The sequence below is a fragment of the Bubalus bubalis genome, chromosome X (assembly GCF_019923935.1).
Source record: "Bubalus bubalis isolate 160015118507 breed Murrah chromosome X, NDDB_SH_1, whole genome shotgun sequence".
Classification (NCBI taxonomy): domain Eukaryota; kingdom Metazoa; phylum Chordata; class Mammalia; order Artiodactyla; family Bovidae; genus Bubalus; species Bubalus bubalis.
The window spans coordinates 120,726,717-120,747,467 of NC_059181.1; the positions used below are offsets into that span (position 1 = coordinate 120,726,717).

Here is a 20,751-nt window from a genome sequence, read left to right on the forward strand (position 1 = left end):
GGGATAGCTATCCAGTGAAAAGCCCTAACCTAAGACACCGCCAGGCCCACTCACAGAACAAAGGACTGAGCAGAGCTAGCCAGCTGTGGACCAGCCCATCCCCCACCAGAGACAGGCAGGCAAGGGCAGCCAGAGCCGGAAGCGGGCAATTGCGGACCCAGAGAGGCATCCTCTACTAAACTGCAAGCAGGCTTCGTTGCTAACCAAGACTTCTTGGGATTCTGGATGGTTGACATCCGCCGGGAGGGTCACAGCCAGAGATCAGCTCCATAGAAGAGACACACGGCACACCTGAGAAGCTGCGCCAGTTGTACACCCAGAAAACTGAGTGGCAGGGACAGGGGAGGTGATAAGTTGCAGCGACCCCGCTTGCCAAGCACCTGGTCACCTGAGCTGCTCGGACCTGGGAAGGGCACAAAACACAGGCCCAACCAAGTCTGTGCTTTTGTGGAGTACCTGACAACCTGAACCTGAGTGGCTTAGACCTGGGAAATGCATACAGCCCAGGGCCAGCCTCAGACAGTTCCCGGCAGAGCAACCTAGAGCCTAAACAAGGTAGACAGGGAAAGCACAGGGAAAGCACCCCGTGAGCGGGGACAAACCCAGTGTGTCCAAGACACTGTGAGCACATGCCAGTGTTATTTGTTTGCAGTGTCCCTCCCTCCCCACAGCACGACTGAACAAGTGAGCCTAAAAGAGTGACCACCACCGCCCCCTTGTGTCAGGGTGGAAATTAGACACTGAAGAGACCAGCAAACAGAAGAAACTAAAACAAACAGGGGGAACCTCCTTGGAAGTGACAGGTGCAATAGATTAAAACCCTGTAGTTAGCACCAACTACATAGGAAAGGGCCTATAGATCTTGAGAAGTATAAGCCAGATCAAGGAACTATCTGAAAACGAACTGATCCCACACTGTCCACAACAATACCAGAGAAAGTCCTAGATATATTTTTAATATTATCATTCTTTTAAATATTTTTAAGTCCTCTATTACTCCTTAAATTTTCATTTTTATAACCTACTATTCAGTTCAGTTCAGTTCAGTCGCTCAGTTGTGTCCGACTCTTTATGACCCCATGAATTGCAGCACGCCAGGCCTCCCTGTCCATCACCAACTCCCGGAGTTCACTCAAACTCATGTCCATCGGGTCAGTGATGCCATCCAGCCATCTCATCCTCTGTCGTCCCCTTCTCCTCCTGCCCCCAATCCCTCCCAGCATCAGAGTCTTTTCCAATGAGTCAACTCTTCGCATGAGGTGGCCAAAGTACTGGAGTTTCAGCTTTAGCATCAGTCTTCCAAAGAACACTCAGGACTGATCTCCTTTATAATGCCTACTACTACTACTTTGCAAAAAAAAAAAAAAAAAAAAAAAAGACCCTATTTTTTAAAGCAAACTTCATATATATATATTTTATAAATTTTTTGACTTTTTTTTCTTTAATATTGTATTTTTGAGAATCGAACCTCTACTCTAGATTTTTAATCTTTTATTTTTGGTATTTGTTATCAATTTTGTACCTTTAAAAACCCAATCTTCAGTACCCATTTTTACTTGGGAGCGAGATTACTGACTTGACTGCTCTCTCCCCCTTTGGACTCTCCTTTTTCTCCACCAGGTCACGTCTATCTCCTCCCTCCTCCTTCTCTTCTCTACCCAACTCTGTGAATCTCTTTGTGTGTTCTGGACTGTGGAAAACACTTAGGGAACAGATTACTAGCTGGATCTGTCTCTCTCCTTTTGATTCCCCCCTTTATCCTCCTGGCCACCTCTGTCTCCTTTCTCCCTCTTCTCTTCCCTGTGTAACTCTGTGAACATCTCTGAGGGATCCAGACTGTGGAGAGCACATAGGGAAGTGATTACTAGCTAGCTTTCTCTCTCTTCTTTTGTTTCCCCCTCTTCTCCTGGTCATCTCTACCTCCCTCCTCCCTCTTCTCTTCCCCATGTAACTCTGTGAACCTCTCTGGGTGTCCCTCACTGTGGAGAAACTTTTCATCTTTAACCTAGATGTTTTATCAATGGTGCTGTATAGATGGAGAAGTCTTGAGGCTACTGTAAGAATAAGACTGAAAACCAGAGGCAGGAGGCTTAAGTCCAAATCCTGAGAACACCAGAAAACTCCTGAATCCAGGGAACATTAATAGATAGGAGCTCATCAAAAGCCTCCATACCTGCACTGAAACCAAGCACCAACCAAGGGCCAACAAGTTCCAGAGCAAGACATACCATGCAAATTCTCCAGAAACACAGGAACATAGCCCTGAGCTTCAATATACAGGCTGTCCAAAGTCACACCAAACCCATTGACATCTCATAACTCACTACTGGACACTTCATTGCACTCCAGACAGAAGAAATCCAGCTCCACCTACCAGAACACCGACACAAGCTTCCCTAACCAGGAAACCTTGACAAGCCACCTGTCCAACCCCATCCACAACAAGGAAACTCCACAATAAAGAGAACTCCACAAACTGCCAGAATACGGAAAGGCCACCCCAAACACAGCAATATAAACAAGATGAAAAGTCAGAGAAATACCCAGCACATAAAGGAACAGGATAAATGCCCATCAAACCAAACAAAAGAGGAAGAGATAGGGAATCTACCTGATAAAGTATTCCAAATAATGAGAGTGAAAATGATCCAAAATCTTGAAAACAAAATGGAGTTACAGATAAATAGCCTGGAGACAAGGATTGAGTAGATGCAAGAAAGGTTTAACAAGGACCTAGAAGAAATAAAATAAGAGTCAATAGATAATGAATAATGCAATAAATGAGATAAAAAACACTCTGGAGGGAACCAACAGTAGAATAAAGGAGGCAGAAGACAGGATAAGTGAGGAAGAAGATAGAATGGTAGAAATAAATGAAGCAGAAAGGAAAAAGGAAAAAAGAATTAAAAGAAATGAGGACAAGCTCAGAGACCTCCAGGACAATATTAAACGCCCCAACATTTGACTCATAGGGGTCCCAGAAGAAGAAGACAAAAAGAAAGACCATGAGAAAATACTTGAGGAGATAATAGTTGAAAACTTCCCTAAAATAGGGAAGGAAATAATCACCCAAGTCCAAGAAACCCAGAGAGCCCCAAACAGGATAAACCCAAGGCAAAACACCCCAAGACACATATTAATCAAATTAACAAAGATCAAACACAAAGAACAAATATTAAAAGCAGCAAGGGAAAAACCACAAATAACACACAAGGGGATTCCCATAAGGATAACAGCTGATCTTTCAATAGAAACTCTTCAGGCCAGGAGGGAATGGCAGGACATACTTGAAGCGATGAAAGAAAATAACCTACAGCCAAGATTACTGTACCCAGCAAGGATCTCATTCAAATATGAAGGAGAAATCAAAAGCTTTACAGACAAGCAAAAGCTGAGAGAATTCAGCACCACCAAACCAGCTCTCCAACAAATACTAAAGGATCTTCTCTAGACAGGAAACAGAAAAAGGGTGTATAAACTCGAACCCAAAACAATAAAGTGAATGGCAATGGGATCATACTTATCAATAATTACCTTAAATGTAAATGGGTTGAATGCCCCAACCAAAAGACAAAGACTGGCTGAATGGATACAAAAAGAAGAACCCTATATATGTTGTCTACAAGAGACCCACCTTGAAACAAGGGACGCATACAGGCTGAAAGTGAAGGGCTGGAAAAAGATATTCCACGCAAATAGAAACCAAAAGAAAGGAGGAGTAGCAATACTCATATCAGATAAAATAGACTTTAAAATAAAGGCTGTGAAAAGAGACAAAGAAGGACACTACATAATGATCAAACGATCAACCCACGAAGAAGATATAACAATTACAAATATATATGCAGCCAACATAGGAGCACTGCAACATGTAAGACAAATGTTAACAAGTATGAAAGGGGAAATTAACAATAACACAGTAATAGTGGGAGACTTTAATACCCCACTCACACCTATAGATAGATCAACTAAACAGAAAATTAATAAGGAAACACAAACTTTAAATGATACAATAGACCAGTTAAACCTAATTGATATCTATAGGACATTTCACCCCAAAACAATTAATTTCACCTTTTTCTCAAGTGCACACGGAACCTTCTTCAGGATAGATGACATTCTGAGCCATAAATGTAGGCTTGGTAAATTAAAAAAAAAAATTGAAATCATTCCAAGCATCCTCTCTGACCACAGTGCAATAAGATTAGATCTCAATTACAGGAGAAAAACTATTTAAAATTCCAACATATGAGGGCTGAACAACACACTGCTGAATAACCAACAAATCACAGAAGAAATCAAAATATGCATAGAAACAAATGAAAATGAAAACACAACAACCCAAAACCTGTGAGACACTGTAAAAGCAGTGCTAAGAGGAAGATTCATAGCAATACAGGCATACCTCAAAAAACAAGAAAAAAGTCAAATAAAAAAGCTAACTATACACCTGAAGCAACTAGAAAAGGAGAAATGAAGAACCCTAGGGTTAGAAGAAGGAAAGATATCTTAAAAATTAGGGCAGAAATAAACGCAAAAGAAACAAAAGAGACCATAGCAAAAATCAACAAAGCCAAAAGCTGGTTTTTTGAGAAGATAAACAAAATTGACAAACCATTAGCCAGACTCATCAAGAAACAAAGGGAGAAGAATCAAATCAATAAAATTAGAAATGAAAATAGAGAGATCACAACAGACAACAAAGAAATACAAAGGATCATAAGAGACTACTATCAGCAACTATATGCCGATAAAATGGACAACTTGGAAGAAATGGGCAAATTCTTAGAAAAGTACCACTTTCCAAGACTTAACTAGGAAGAAATAGAAAATCTTAACAGACCCATCACAAGCACTCTTCCAGAAAACTGCAGAGGAAGGTAAACTTCCAAACTCATTCTATGTGGCCACCATCACCCTAATACAAAAACCTGACAAAGATACCACACAAAAAAGAAAACTACAGGCCAATAACACTGATGAACATAGATGCAAAAATCCTTAAGAAAATTCTAGGAAACAGAATCCAACAACACATTAAAAAGATCATACATCATGACCAAGTGGGCTTTATCCCAGGGATGCAAGGTTTCTTCAATATTTGCAAATCAATCAATGTGATACACCACATTAACAAATTGAAAGATAAAAACTGTATGATTATCTCAATAGATGTAGAGAAAGCCTTTGAAAAAATTCAACATCATTTTATGATAAAAACCCTCCAGAAAGCAGGAATAGAAAGAACATACCTCAACATAATAAAAGCTATATATGACAAACCCACAGCAAACATTATCCTCAATGGTGAAAAATTGAAAGCATTTCCCCTAAAGTCAGGAACAAGACAAGGGTGCCCACTCTCACCACTACTATTCAACATAGCTTTGGAAGTTTTGGCCACAGCAATCAGAGCAGAAAAAGAAATAAAAGAAATCCAAATTGGAAAAGAAGAAGTAAAACTTTTACTGTTTGCAGATGACATGATCCTCTACATAGAAAACCCTGAAGACTCCACCAGAAAATAACTAGAGCTAATCACTGAATATAGTAAAGTTGCAGGATATAAAATCAACACACAGAAATCCCTTGCATTCCTGTACACTAATAATGAGAAAATAGAAAGAGAAATTAAGGAAACAATTCCATTCACCATTGCAACGAAACTTAGGAATATATCTACCTAAAGAAACAAAAGACCTATATGTAGAAAACTATAAAACACTGGTGAACGAAATCAAAGAGGACACTAATAGATGGAGAAATATACTGTGTTCATGGATCAGAAGAATCAATATAGTGAAAATGAGTATACTACCCAAAGCAATCTATAGATTCAACGCAATCCCTATCAAGCTACCAACAGTATTTTTCACAGAGCCAGAACAAATAATTTCACAATTTGTATGGAAATACAAAAAAACCTCAAATAGCCAAAGCAATCTTGAGAAAGAAGAATGGAACTGGAGGAATCAACCTACCTGACTTCAGCCTCTTACTACAAAGCCACAGTCATCAAGACAGTATGGTACTGGCACAAAGACAGAAATATAGATCAATGGAACAAAATAGAAAGCCCAGAGATAAATCCATGCACCTATGGACACCTTATCTTTGACAAAGGAGGCAAGAATATACAATGGAGGAAAGACAATCTCTTTAACAAGTGGTGCTGGGAAAACTGGTCAACCACTTGTAAAAGAATGAAACTAGAACACTTTCTAACACCATACACAAAAATAAACTCAAAATGGATTAAAGATCTAAATGTAAGGCCAGAAACTATAAAACTCCTAGAGGAAGACATAGGAAAAACACTCTCTGACATAAATCACAGCAGGATCCTCTATGACCCAGCTCCCAGAGTAATGGAAATAAAAGCAAAAATAAACAAATGGGACCTAATTAACCTTAAAAGCTTCTGCACCACAAAGGAAACTATAAGAAAGGTGAAAAGACAGCCTTCAGAATGGGAGAAAATAATAGCAAATGAAGCAACTGACAAACAACTAATCTCAAAAATATACAAGCAATTCCTGCAGCTCAATTCCAGAAAAATAAACGACCCAATCAAAAAATGGGCCAAAGAACTAAACAGACATTTCTCCAAAGAAGACATACAGATGGCTAACAAACACATGAAAAGATGCTCAACATCACTCATTATCAGAAAAATGCAAATCAAAACCACAATGAGGTACCATTTCACGCCAGTCAGAATGGCTGCTATCCAAAAGTCTACAAGCAATAAATGCTGGAGAGGGTGTGGAGAAAAGAGAACCCTCCTGCACTGCTGGTGGGAATGCAAACTAGTACAGCCACTATGGAGAACAGTGTGGAGATTCCTTAAAAAACTGGAAATAGAACTGCCATATGACCCAGCAATCCCACTGCTGGGCATACACACCGAGGAAAGCAGAATTGAAAGAGACACTTGTACCCCAATGTTCATTGCAGCAGTGTTTATAATAGCTAGGACATGGAAGCCACCTAGATGTCCATCAGTAGACGAATGGATAAGAAAGCTGTGGTACATATCCACAATGGAGTATTACTCAGCCATTAAAAAGAATACATTTGAATCAGTTCTAATGAGGTGGATGAAACTGGAGCCTATTATACAGAGTGAAGTAAGCCAGAAAGGAAAACACCAATATAGTATAATAACACATATATATGGAATTTAGAAAGATGATAATGATAACCCTATATGCGAGACAGCAAAAGAGACACAGATGTATAGAACAGTCTTTTGGACTCTGTGGGAGAGGGTGAGGGTGGGATGATTTGGGAGAATGGCATTGGAACATGTATAATATTATATGTGAAACGAATTGCCAGTCCAGGTTAGATGCATGATACAGGATGCTCGGGGCTGGTGCACTGGGATGACCCAGAGGGATGGGTTGGGGAGGGAGGTGGGAGGGGGGTTCAGGATGGGGGATACATGTACCTCCGTGGTGGATTTATGTCAATGTATGGCAAAACCAATACAATACTGTAAAGTAATATATATATATATATATATATATATATATATATATATATATTTTAAAAAGCCTGTTTATTCCTCAACACAGTATTTATCATATTGTATTATAATTTGATATCCTCTCTCTCATTAGACAGCAAGCTTCCTAAAGGTATTGATAGTGACTTATTCTTCTCTACTTGTACCATATTATCTAACACAGTGCCTGGCACACAGCAGGTGCTCAGTAAATGCTTATTGGAGGAATTAAGTTTTTGCTTGTAGTTAGAAATAAAGAATCTAATTTTCCCTCAATAAAAATAGGATCTTAAATGGAAAAGCAGAATTATTTTCTTCAGTTGCCTCATATAAATGTAATCATTGGCATCACTCACTTTCATCTTTCCCATATACATAATCAGATAGTGATAAGACTAGCAGATTGATCTAAGAGGCAGTAGGCTGACCCGTCTTAGGGGATTCATCTGAAAGGCAGCAGAGATCAAACTATGGTTGGAAGTGGAACTTTAGATGATGTCACTAATCTGATATGTGGATCCTGAGAGCTGCAGTCCTGAAATGTAGAGGTGAGGAAGTTCCTTTAGATATCAAGAATCACACACCTTTTTATATCCCCACAGGGCTCATTGTTAGAAGAAGGAGGAGGAGGAGAGGAAGGGGAGGAAAAAGAGGAAGAGGAAGGACAGGGAGGGATGGGGAAGGAGCAGGAAGAAGATAAAGTAGTGGAGGAAGAGTTTCCTCCATTTCTGATGACAGATCTTTCATTAAGTGCTTTGTTTCAATATATGAAGTTTAACTTTATGATCCTCTCATCTTTTTCCTCCTGTCCTTACAGTTGGAGCCCAATACCTTCATGCTCCCTTAGTCCTCCACTAGGGAAGCTCACCCAGGTTGATACTCCACAAAGTATAGCCGGCCACAAAACTACCTTCTTCTTCATCTCAACTCAAATCTCCATCCTCACAGAGCAGGGATTAAGAGGAAGTTTTCACATTTTCAAAGAAGATACATATAAATGCAATGAAGTCTATAATTGGCAGGATTTCTCACAGTAAAAAATTTGAGGGGGCGTGTGAAATTTTGGATTTAGGCATCAGCTACATGGTGTGACTATGAATCTGTCATTGGGTCTCTTCTTAATTGATTTCATATTGAACAGTGTCTTCACTCCTTCTATTTGTGAACATATAGCTTGTCTAAAAGTTTCCACTGTTTTTACATCAATAGCAACAGTTGGAATAACTATGGCAATCTGCATATACAGATCATGTATGACTCAGATGCTCTTAAGTCAGGGATTGCTTATCTTCCTATTTAAGATTATTCTTAAGTTTTTTCTTTGAATGTTGATTTCAAAAGGTTCATTAAGAGATAGACTTTTACAGAAAAGAGTATTAATGATAAATCACATTTGTATATTGTGTGTCAGTTTCTAAAACAATTGCCAAGTACATCGCCTTTGAGCCTTCAGTGAGCCTGAGAAATGGGTTGAAGAGCATTATAACAAATCTTTTCTAACTGGGGAAACAGAAGTTCAGGGTTTGGTTGGCTGCAGAATGTTCTCCACTGTTAATAAAGGAACAAAGCTATTAGGTTAGAATCCATGTTTCTCAATCCTAGATTGAGCTCTTTCTACCACATCATTCTGCCTCAAAAAGAAAGTTGAGGTTAAGCAGATATCTGGATTTAAGAAACATAGCCCAATTATTGGTTGTTAAGGAGAACATTTGATTAAAATATTTTGCACTATAATCGGATACAGACATACACATGATACGTTATGTGGAGACAAGTGAATGAAGAAGTTAAATATTTCTTTACTGAGGACAGAAGAATGGTCATCTTTCCTCTGGATGAACTAACCCTATGAGGAGAAGTTGTATTCATAGCATCATGACTAACTTGCCACTGCTCACTTGTATGGTAGCTTACCCAAATTACACAAAAATCCTTCAGAGGAAATTGAGTTTTTGCCTGTTGAACCTGTAAACACTATGTGTATGGTCACAGTAACACCAGAGGAGTCATAAAAATAACATATTTATTCATTTGAGGGAAACACAAGCTACTCAGCTCATCTTCAAGCCGTTATAAATTCATTAGGTAATACCAACAGTTAAAGAATTCATGTTAACTTAGGAAGATATAAGTTGAGCCAAAACTATCTGGACATAAACTACATAAAACTATGAAAGTTGAAGAAGAGAATCAAAGACAAGTGTTTTTAGATGAATTTAGGACAAAAAGATCCTGGGAAAAGGATCTGGGAAAAGACAAGGGGGAAAAGTCTTTAAAATAAATATTCTACAGCTGAAAATGCAAGGAAGTTATGATTTTTGTTCAATGAAAAATAAATGTCTTCTCTCAGATACCAGTTTATTTTTGTGTTGCTATATATGCCTATTTTTAAAAAGCATAGTAATGTACTATTATAAAAATATTATTGCATGGATTTAGATAAAGTTTAGGCCCATTTATTTCTTCCAAATATTGTACAATAGCTTGAGGTTGCCACAGGGAGTGTGGTAGAAAATGATCTTCAACTATAAGTCAGAACACCTGAGGTCTCTTTCTTGGTCTGAAACCCACAAGCTTTTACTCACATGCTTTAAATGCCCATCACTTCACCATGCCTATTCCATTTTCTTAGAGAATCTGCCTTGCCTTTAGCATAAAGTGAGCAGCTACTTCCCATATGACCCTGTACCTCTAGCTACATGATCCAGGGATGAAAACCTATCTCAAGCTCGGGCAATCAGATTCTCCTTTATGGAAATTTGATCATGTAGACTTGGGGTCCAGGGCTGCCATTTGCTGGAGGCAGGCATGCTGAGCCATATGCAAATAGATTAGTGAGCAATAAAGAATGAAGCAGAGGTGTAGAGAGAAACACATGTGATGTGTGTACATGTGTGACTAAGAGAGAGACAGTAATAGCAAGAGAATGAGTGAGATAGAGATGGAGACAGAGACAGAAACAGAGATAAAAATGGAGATAGAGATTGGTTGCACTGATGGAGGGAAAAGAGGGTATGTCAAAGTATAGACCGGCTGTAAAAAAATCCACCTGGAAATGACACATCTCTGCTCACATTTCATTGGCCAAAACAAGTTATATAATGACACACACCTTCAAGGGGTCAGGGCAGTGCAATCTTTCCATGTGCCAAGGAGAGGAAGCCTAAACATCTGTGATCAGGGCTAATGACTACCATGTCCAGGTACCATCATAAGAGTCCAAGGAAAATCAAATGAAGCAATGTGTAAAAGCAGGTCTTTTAACTTTAAACTGGCATGTAGATGTGAGATGATTATACCTATATGGTACATGTCTATAATTTAACTATCATATATCTGGAGTTCATTAGACTCATCAAATTTTAAAAATCAGTTCATGGCAGGGAGTGATATGGATGTGATGGGACGCATTTTTTCCCTTTGTTCCTGTTATCCTTACTGGTGTACAGAGTATATCTAGCCCAGGATAATTAAAGTTGTTCTCTGGTCCTATAACTCCATGCTGAGAGAGAATTTGAATTCTGTTAGTTGAATAATGCAGGGTGAAAGTGCTAAGAATAGCTTGGTCTTAGGCACGTTAAATATCCGATTGTTTTGTAAATACTCCATTCTGAAGGCAGATGAAGGTAATAGCTTCTTTTGTACTTTCACTTTTTATTCCTCAGAATCTAAAACTCCCCCTTTTCTAACACACTAAGCAATCCATCAAGTGTCCAAGGATCAGAATGCTTGATTACCCTTTTCACAGGCAAGAGGAAAATCAGTGGGTTTAAGTGGCCTCAAAAGAGAGAAATGAGAGAGTAGTTTCCAAAGGAAGAGGTTTCTCTACAATGGGAAAGGGTTGGTCGAATGGGGTAAGCTGAGAGAAGAGAATAAAGATCTCACTTCCATTAGGAAACTTGGAATGAGTTGAATGATATAGAGGAGACAGTCTTTATTCTATGGATGTCAAATGATTTGAAATATGCAGTGAAACCGGAAGTAGAGGACACTTTTGTTACACAGGTATTTGTGTATTATCTCACAGAAAGACAGTTTGGTTAGGGTCTGCATCACTCTCCATTTTTACTCTTAGGGGTAAAATTCTGATCCTACATATATTTGGCAAATTATTTTTTTAATTAATTTTTCCAAATAAGGATTTTAGGTAAATTAATTATGATCCAGTTACCAGCTATTATTATCTTCACTTAATAAAAGAGATAATTTTATCATCAAAAAAGCAGGAAAGACTAATGAACAACTGGCCCTCTCTATTTCTGCTTTATTGACTATGGCAAAGCCTTTGACTGTGTGGATCACAATAAACTGTGGAAAATTCTGAAAGAGATGGGAATACCAGGCCACCTGATCTGCCTCTTGAGAAATTTGTATGCAGGTCAGGAAGCAACAGTTAGAACTGGACATGGAACAACAGACTGGTTCCAAATAGGAAAAGGAGTTCGTCAAGGCTGTATATTGTCACCCTGCTTATTTAACTTATATGCAGAGTACATCATGAGAAACGCTGGACTGGAAGAAAAGCTGGAATCAAGATTGTCGGGAGAAATATCAATAACCTCATATATGCAGATGACACCACCCTTATGGCAGAAAGTGAAGAGGAACTCAAAAGCCTCTTGATGAAAGTGAAAGTGGAGAGGAAAAAGTTGGCTTAAAGCTCAACATTCAGAAAACGAAGATCATGGCATCCGGTCCCATCACTTCATGGGAAATAGGTGGGGAAACAGTGGAAACAGTGTCAGACTTTATTTTTCTGGGCTCCAAAATCACTGCAGATGGTGACTGCAGCCATGAAATTAAAAGACGCTTACTCCTTGGAAGGAAAGTTATGACCAACCGAGATAGCATATTCAAAAGCAGAGACATTACTTTGCCAACAAAGGTTCATCTAGTCAAGGCTATGGTTTTTCCTGTGGTCATGTAAGGATGTGAGAGTTGGACTGTGAAGAAGGCTGAGCGCCGAAGAATTGATGCTTTTGAACTGTGGTGTTGGAGAAGACTCTTGGGAGTCCCTTGGACTGCAAGGAGATCCAACCAGTCCATTCTGAAGGAGATCAGCCCTGGGATTTCTTTGGAAGGAATGATGCTAAAGCTGAAACTCCAGTACTTTGGCCACCTCATGCGAAGAGTTGACTCATTGGAAAAGACTCTGATGCTGGGAGGGATTGGGGGCAGGAGGAGAAGGGGACGACAGAGGATGAGATGGCTGGATGGCATCACGTGAGTCTCAGTGAACTCCGGGAGTTGGTGATGGACAGGGAGGCCTGGTGTGCTGCGATTCATGGGGTCGCAAAGAGTTGGACATGACTGAGCGACTGATCTGATCTGATCTCCCTTACAGAAGGTACAAAACAGAAAATGTTTTAAATAATTCATATTAACTTGGGGAGAATGTGATTCTGGAAAGTTGGAAAGCTGGAGATAGAGATATAGTTCAGAGTCATGAAGGCACTTACTCTGAGGATATGGTCTCACTGATACCAAGAGATCCCAGTACTTTTCTTCTCTGTGGTCTTCATATACCTCTCCCAGACACCACCTCAGGGTCTGTAAAAATATCAGAGCCCTTTTGCTCTGAACTCCCTCAACAGTAAGATGACCCTCACATGTGCACTGATCACCTGGTCCTCTGTGGGTGCACAGTTCCATGGGGGAATAATGGAACAGGGGGCATCAGCACTTGCTTCAATTATAGCCTCTTGCTTACTATCACAGGGGGCTTCCCAGGTAGCTCAGCAGTAAATGCAGGAGACCTGGGTTTGGTCTCTGAGCCGGGAAGATCCCCTGGAGGAGGGCATGGCAACCCACTCCAGTATTCTTGTCTGGAAAATCCCATGGACAGAAGAGCCTGGTGGGCTACAGTCCACGGGATCACAAAGAGTCAGATGCTAATGAAGTGAGTTAGCATGCAGGCACGTTACTATCACAGAGAGTGATAATGCTGACTACTGTTGTAATTCTCCTAGAATGCTTATGTAAACCGCAAGAAAAAAGGAATATAGCATATCAAAAATAAATTCTTAGACCTGATAGGTATTGCAGTTGCAGATACAGCTAGTTACCTACTCAGCATCCATTTTCCACTTTTTCCTTACCTACAGAACTCAGATATTGTTTGCGTTGACAATTTCCCTAGTCATTCATCATACTAAAAACAGTCATCTTCCTAGCCTCTCTTGCAGCTAGGAGTGGCTATGTGAGCCAGTTCTGGAAAATGAGATATAATCTAAAGTCATGACTCCTCTGTCAGGGTGGATAAATACTAGAAGCCAGAAAATAAACAAAGTCCTGGCCAAGATTTGCTTACTATGGGTCAACTGCGTCCATGAACCCATCCAATGGTCATTTCCCTGGTCCCATATGTATAATTGGATTGACATACTTGGAAGCTAGAATAACACACACACTGGAACCTTGGCCTGCAGAGTTAGAGTTGCCCCCACCCTGACCCAGATGAAGGGTCAATCAATTTCACACCAATATCACATTCTGGGAGTGGGAGAAATTATTACCACATTAAGGAGCTAAAGGATGCAGAAGCTGTAGTTTCCATCATATTTCCATCTAATTCACCGGTGTGGTCCCTGGAGAAAAGGAATAGATTGTAGATGATGATCAGAGTACCATCAACTCAAGAAAGTGGTAGCTCAAATCATAACCACAGAGTCAGATATGCTCATTAGAAGTCATTAATATGATCTCAGGTATATGACATGTGGCCACAGGTTTGGCAAATTCTTTATTTTCTGTCCCCAAGAGGATCAAAACCAGCTCACATTCTCAAGGAGGAAAATTGGTATGCATTAGCAGTTTTGACCTTGTGTGATGAGAAATCTCTGATCCTTGGACATAAAGTAATCTGAAGGAATCGGAACACGGATACTTTAAATCAATGCGCTCCTGCTAATTGGAATGCAGCAATAAGAAATGGTGAACCTGCTGGAGACCTTGGTAAGAGACCCGCTGTCTGCTCCAAGAAGCAGGAGATAAATGTTGAAAGATTCAGGAGTCTGACAGATTGCTCTAGTTTTTAGGAGTCCAGCTGTCAGTAGACTGCTGGGACCTTCTCAGCAAAGTTAAAGACCAATTGTTGGACTTGCTCCACCACAAAGAAAGAAACATTGTGCCTGGTAGGCCTCTTTAGGTTATGCAGATTGTGCATTTCATATCTTGCAATACTGCTTGAGCCCATATACCAGGTAAAAATAAAGCTATCAGTGGGGACACTGAGCAGGAAAGAGCTTTGAGCTTTGCGGCAGGTCAAGGTACAAACAGCCCTGCTGCCTAAGCTATATGACACTGCAGACCCTCTGGTTTTACAGTTATTGGGGAGGGGGAAGAAGAAGTTACACTGAGTTTGTGGAAAGCTTGAAGGAAGAATCGTAACGTGAGTCCCTGGAGTTCTGGAGGAAGGCCATGCCATAAGCATTAGAGAATTTAAAGCCTTTTGAAAAACAACTCTTGTTATGGTACTGGACACTGGTAGAGTGAGAGATTACCTAACTGTAGGACACCAAGAGACTGTGCATCTGGAATTCCCCATTAGGAATCGGGTTCTGTCTGATTGATCAGTTGTAAATGTAGGTACCCAGCAAGCCGTAGGAAATAGTAGTCTATATCCCAGTGTCATCTACTACATTTACACTATCACTTCTTCAGACACACCTATGGCCATCTTAGGATTTCCATGTGATCAACTGATGCTAGAGTTTTGAGAAATCTCAGGCCTGGTTTACAGATAGTTCAGCTAAGTAGATGAGCACAAAACTAAAAATGGATGGCAATTGCCTTATAACTTCATTGCCATGAGGCTAGGAAAGACAACAGTGAGGGGGAAATCTCCCAAAGGATGGAGTTTCAGGCGCTACACTTGGCTGTTCACCTTTTGTGGAAGTAGAATTGGTTAGGGGTTGGAGTATAAGTACAGACTCATGAGCAATGGCAAATGGTGTGTACATATTCAGCTGCTAAGTCGTGTTGGATTCTTTGCAACCCCATGGACTGTAGCCTGCTAGGCCCTTCTGTCCATGGAATTCTCTGGGCAAGAATATTGGAGTGTGTTGCCATTCCCTTCTCCAGGGCATCTTTCCGACCCAGGAATTGAACCCCAGTCTCCTGCATTGCAGACAGATTCTTTACCATCTCAGGTACCAGGGAAGCCCTAGTGAGAGGATGACAAGAGGCAAATTGACATGATGTTCTTTTAGTCCTCATGATATCAAAAAGAAGTTGGTGGATTCTCAGGTACATGGTCTTAGGTTTCCACTGCCAGTTCTTAACACTATGCATAAAATTTATTTTCTAAAATAGCTGTGTTTAAACATTACTGAGAATGCACAATCATATCCAGGGGCTATATTAAGCTACGGTTGAAATGTTTGAGTTGAATTAATGAGCCAGAGATCTGACTTATTTCCTGCCCCCAACTAACTAATTGATTGATTAAATTTATGCCCACCTTTCTATGTTTGATGTTTTCAACTATGAACAGCAATGTACCCTCAAAAAGGGTTTGTCTGAATGCAACAGTGAGAGTGCTAGGAAAAAATTACCTACAATTCTCTATAAACCTCCAAGTCTGACCAATAGAAAACTATGAGGAACATTTCCACTGTGTGTGTGTGTGTGTGTGTGTACACTGGATTTTGATGTCCTAAAAGGGTAAGCTGAGTCTCTTCCCCATGAATTGCTGTGGAGTCTCATGGATGGGCATACATTCCCCAAACACTACATTAAGGGATGATGGAAAGGCAAATCTCTCAGACCCGTTGCAAGGACCTCGTAGCAGTGACTTTGAGAAAGTGGAAGTCACTCAGTCGTGTCTGACTCTTTGTGACCCCATGGACTATACCAGTCTATGGAATTCTCCAGGCCAAAATACTGAAGTAGGTAGCCATTTCCTTCTCCAAGGGATCTTCCCAACCCAGGGATCGAACCCAGATCTCCCACATTGTAGGTGGATTCTTTACCAGCTGAGCCACCAGGGAAGCCCAAGAATACTGGAGTGGGTAGCCTATCCCTTCTCCAGTGGATCCTCCCAACCCAGGAATTGAACCAGGGTCTCCTGCACTGCAGGTGATCTCCTGCAAGTAGATTCTTTATCAGCTGAGCTACCAAGGAAGCAAATTGATGAGCATGACTTTTCATACATGGTTTACAGAACAGCATGCTCTACTTCCTACATATTTGCAAGTAGATGCAGCTCACAGGATGTTTGATTTCTATATAGCCAATCATTTGTATGGAATAGGATAGTGGTTAAAAGCGCAAACTTTGGAGTTAGACATATGTATTAGTAGTTTGCCATGATTCACCACTCACTAGCTGTATGACTATGGAGCTAGACTGACTTCTGAGACTCAGTTTCCTCATCTGTACAATGGGTGTTCTGTTCATACCTACCTCCAAGGTTGTCGAAGAGATGAATTACAGCAGTGGCTATGTTTTTTACTGAAGCCATAGCCCATGCCCACATTTATTTTCTTATTTATCTTACACTCCACTTACTGTATGTGGAGGCACTGGGCTAGGCACTGGGAAAACAGATAAATGAATGAAATATAATACAAGGTCCTGTCCTTCAACATGCTATGTTCTAAAGGAGAAAAACAAACAAGCAAATACATTCTTACAATACCATGTGGTAAGTACAACAATGGGTCTTTCTACAGATTGCTTTAGCAGCACAGATAAAGAGCAACTCCTTCAGATTAGTTGTTCAGTGGAGGATTTCTATAGATTATAGGTATATTAAGTTTTTTTAATTATTTATTTTTTATTGAAGGATAATTGCTTTACATAATTTTGCTGTTTTCTGTCAAACCTCAACATGAATCAGCCATAGGTATACATATATCCGGAGAAGGCAATGGCACCCCACTCCAGTACTCTTGCCTGGAAAATCCCATGGACAGAGGAGCCTGGTAGGCTGCAGTCCATGGGGTCGCTAAGAGTTGGACACGACTGAGCGACTTCACTTTCACTTTTCACTTTCATGCATTGGAGAAGGAAATGACAACCCACTCCAGTGTTCTTGCCTGGAGAATCCCAGGGACGGGGGAGCCTGGTGGGCTGCCATCTATGGGGTCACACAGAGTCAGACACGACTGAAGTGACTTAGCAGCAGCAGCAGCATACATATATCCCCTCCCTTTTGAACCTCCCTCCTGTTTTTCAAGATAAATAAGAAGTAGTTGGATGGAGAAAGGGTTTTCTTGGAAGCTCTAGACAGATGGAAAAATATATGCACAATCGTAGAAGCATTAAGCAGAAAGCAAGAATAGGGAGTATCACACAGTTCAACAAGGGAAGGGATGAAATATGAAGCAGAAGACAAAAGCAAAGGCCAGACAATCTAGAACTTTGTTAGCCAGAGTAAGGACTTTATCCTGGGGAAGTAAGGAGATATTGAAGAGTTTTTAGCAAAAGACTGATCAGATTTGTTTTTCTATCAGTGGCCTTCCAAGTATGGTCCAAGATTTCACAGCAAAAGCATCACCTGGCAGCTGCCCAAAGTGCAAAATCTCAGGCCCTAACCTGGACCTGCTGATACAGAGCCCCTGGGAGGGGGCCCAGCAATCTGTTTTAACAAGTCTCCCAGTTATCTTGATGCACACCCTATTTTAAGAATCGTTGATCTACAACTCTAGCTGCAACAGAAAAAATGGGTTGTTGGAGGTAGAAGGAGCCCAGATTGGATGTAGGGAGAACAGTTAAGAAGTTATTATGATAATTCAGTTCAGAAATGACGTGGGCACTGAAGATTCCATTCCTGAAAATCAGATAGTCCTTTATCAATCTTGCTTTTTCAGTTCCTGGAGCTTTCACTGTTTCAAGCCCTATTTCTAGACTGGTTTTACTATTCTTGTACATTTCCCTAAAACACCATGACTACTGCTGAGGAGAACACACATTGGACTTAATCCTTTTGAAAACTCTTAGTGTGATATAAAGGGCTTTCACAATCTGGCTTCAGTGCCTACTACTCTTTGCAAACTCTCTTCTTATGATGCCATTCTCTCTGTTTGGATGCTGTCTTAGTGTGCTGGAGCTGCCACAAACTATATAATATCATAGACACGGTGGCTTAAACAACAGAAATGTATCTCTCACCATTCTGGAGGCTGGAAGTTTGAGATCATAGTCCCAGCACAGTGGGGTTCTGGTGAGGAATCTCTTCCTGTCTTGCAGACAGCCACCTTCTCTCTGTGGGAGAGAGTGCTGGTGACTCTTCCATTCTTATTAAGGTACCAGTTCTGTTGTATCAGAGCTTTATGCTTACAACCTTGTTTAACCTTAATCACCTTCTTAAAGACTCTCTCTCCAATACAGTCACATGGTAGGGGGTTAGAGCATCAACATAGGAATTTGGGGAGGACACAATCCAGTCCATAGCAGATGCCACTCTGCCACCTCTTAACTGGCAAATTTCTATCCCCTCTTTAAAATTCAGCACACATCTCTTCTGTTTGTATACTGTTCTTGGTGTCATACTATTGATGATAGGAAAGGATTAGCCTCTAGCTCTGTGGGAAATCTTGCTAAGGAAAACAACTCATTTCCTAAGGTAGGTGTTGATGTGTAAACAAGTTCATGGTATAGTATAGTTCTTTATAAAGAACCTTTATTGAATCTTGACAAAAAAGATCCTCATGACCCAGATAATCACGATGGTGTGATTATCTGGGTCACAGATATCCTGGAATGTCCTAGAGCCAGACATCCTGGAATGTTAAGTCAAGTGGGCCTTAGAAAGCATTACTATGAACAAAGCTAGTGGAGGTGATGGAATTCCAGTTGAGCTATTCCAAATCCGAAAGATGATGCTGTGAAAGTGCTGCACTCAATATACCAGCAAATATGGAAAACTCAACAGTGGCCACAGGACTGGAAAAGGTCAATATTCATTCCAATCCCAAAGAAAGGCAATAACAAAGAATGCTCAAACTACTGCACAATTGCACTCATCTCACACTCTAGGAAAGTAATGCTCAAAATTCTCCAAGCCAGGCTTCAGCAATATGTGAACCGTGAACTTCCAGATGTTCAAGCTGGTTTTACAAAAGGCAGAGGAACCAGAGATCAAATTGCCAACATCCGCTGGATCATCAAAAAAGCAAGAGAGTTCCAGAAAAACATCAATTTCTGCTTTGCTGACTATGCCAAAGCCTTTGACTGTGTGGATCACAATAAACTGTGGAAAATTCTGAAAGAGACGGGAATACCAGACCATTTGACCTGCCTCTTGAGAAACCTGTATGCAGGTCAGGAAGCAACAGTTAGAACTGGACATGGAACAACAGACTGGTTCCAAAGAGGAAAAGGATTACGTCAAGGCTGTATATTGTCACCCTGCTTATTTAACTTATATGCAGAGTACATCATGAGAAACTCTGGGCGGGAAGAAGCACAAGCTGGAATCAAGATTGCTGGGAGAAATATCAATAACCTCAGATATGCAGATGACACCACCCTTATGGCAGAAAGTGAAGAGGAACTCAAAAGCCTCTTAATGAAAGTGAAAGAGGAGAGTGAAAAAGTTGGCTTAAAGCTCAACATTCAGAAAACTAAGATCATGGCACCTGGTCCCATCACTTCATGGGAAATAGATGGGGAAACAGTGGAAACAGTGTCAGACTTTATTTTTTGGGGCTCCAAAATCACTGCAGATGGTGATGGCAGCCATGAAATTAAAAGATGCTTCTCCTTGGAAGGAAAGCTATGACCAACCTAGACAGCATATTAAAAAGCAGACACATTACTTTGCCAACAAAGGTCCATGTAGTCAAGGCTATGGTTTTTCCAGTGGTCATGTATGGATGTGAGAGTTGGACTGTGAAGAAAGCTGAGCACCGAAGAATCGATGCTTTTGAACTGTGGTGTTGGAGAAGACTCTTGAGCATCCCTTGGACTGCAAGGAGATCCAACCAGTCCATTCTAAAGGAGATCAGTCCTGGGTGTTCATTGGAAGGACTGATGCTGAGGCTGAAACTCCAATACTTTGGCCACCTCATGCGAAGAGTTGACTCATTGGGAAAGACTCTGATGCTGGGAGGTATTGGGGCAGGAGGAGAAGGGGACGACAGAGGATGAGATGGCTGGATGGCATCACTGACCCGATGGACACGAGTTTGAGTCAACTCCAGGAGTTGGTGATGGACAGGGAGGCCTGGCGTGCTGCGATTCATGGGGTTGCAAAGAGTCAGACACGACTGAGCAACTGAACTGAACTGATTGAA

General features: G+C 40.7%; 1 protein-coding gene across 2 annotated transcripts in view; it reads right to left on the bottom strand.

The window, feature by feature from the left end:
• LOC102394334 (putative MAGE domain-containing protein MAGEA13P) overlaps window positions 1–20,751 on the bottom strand; it is a 192,009-nt gene that overhangs the window by 118,839 nt on the left and 52,419 nt on the right. The window contains exon 1 of one of the 2 annotated variants that reach the window (XM_006073703.3): window positions 18,626–18,720. The exons of the other annotated variant lie outside the window; for it this stretch is intronic. The gene's annotated coding sequence lies outside the window, so the exon portion shown is untranslated. Of the gene's footprint in view, window positions 1–18,625; window positions 18,721–20,751 lie in introns of those variants that run through there. 2 annotated transcript variants of the gene reach the window in all.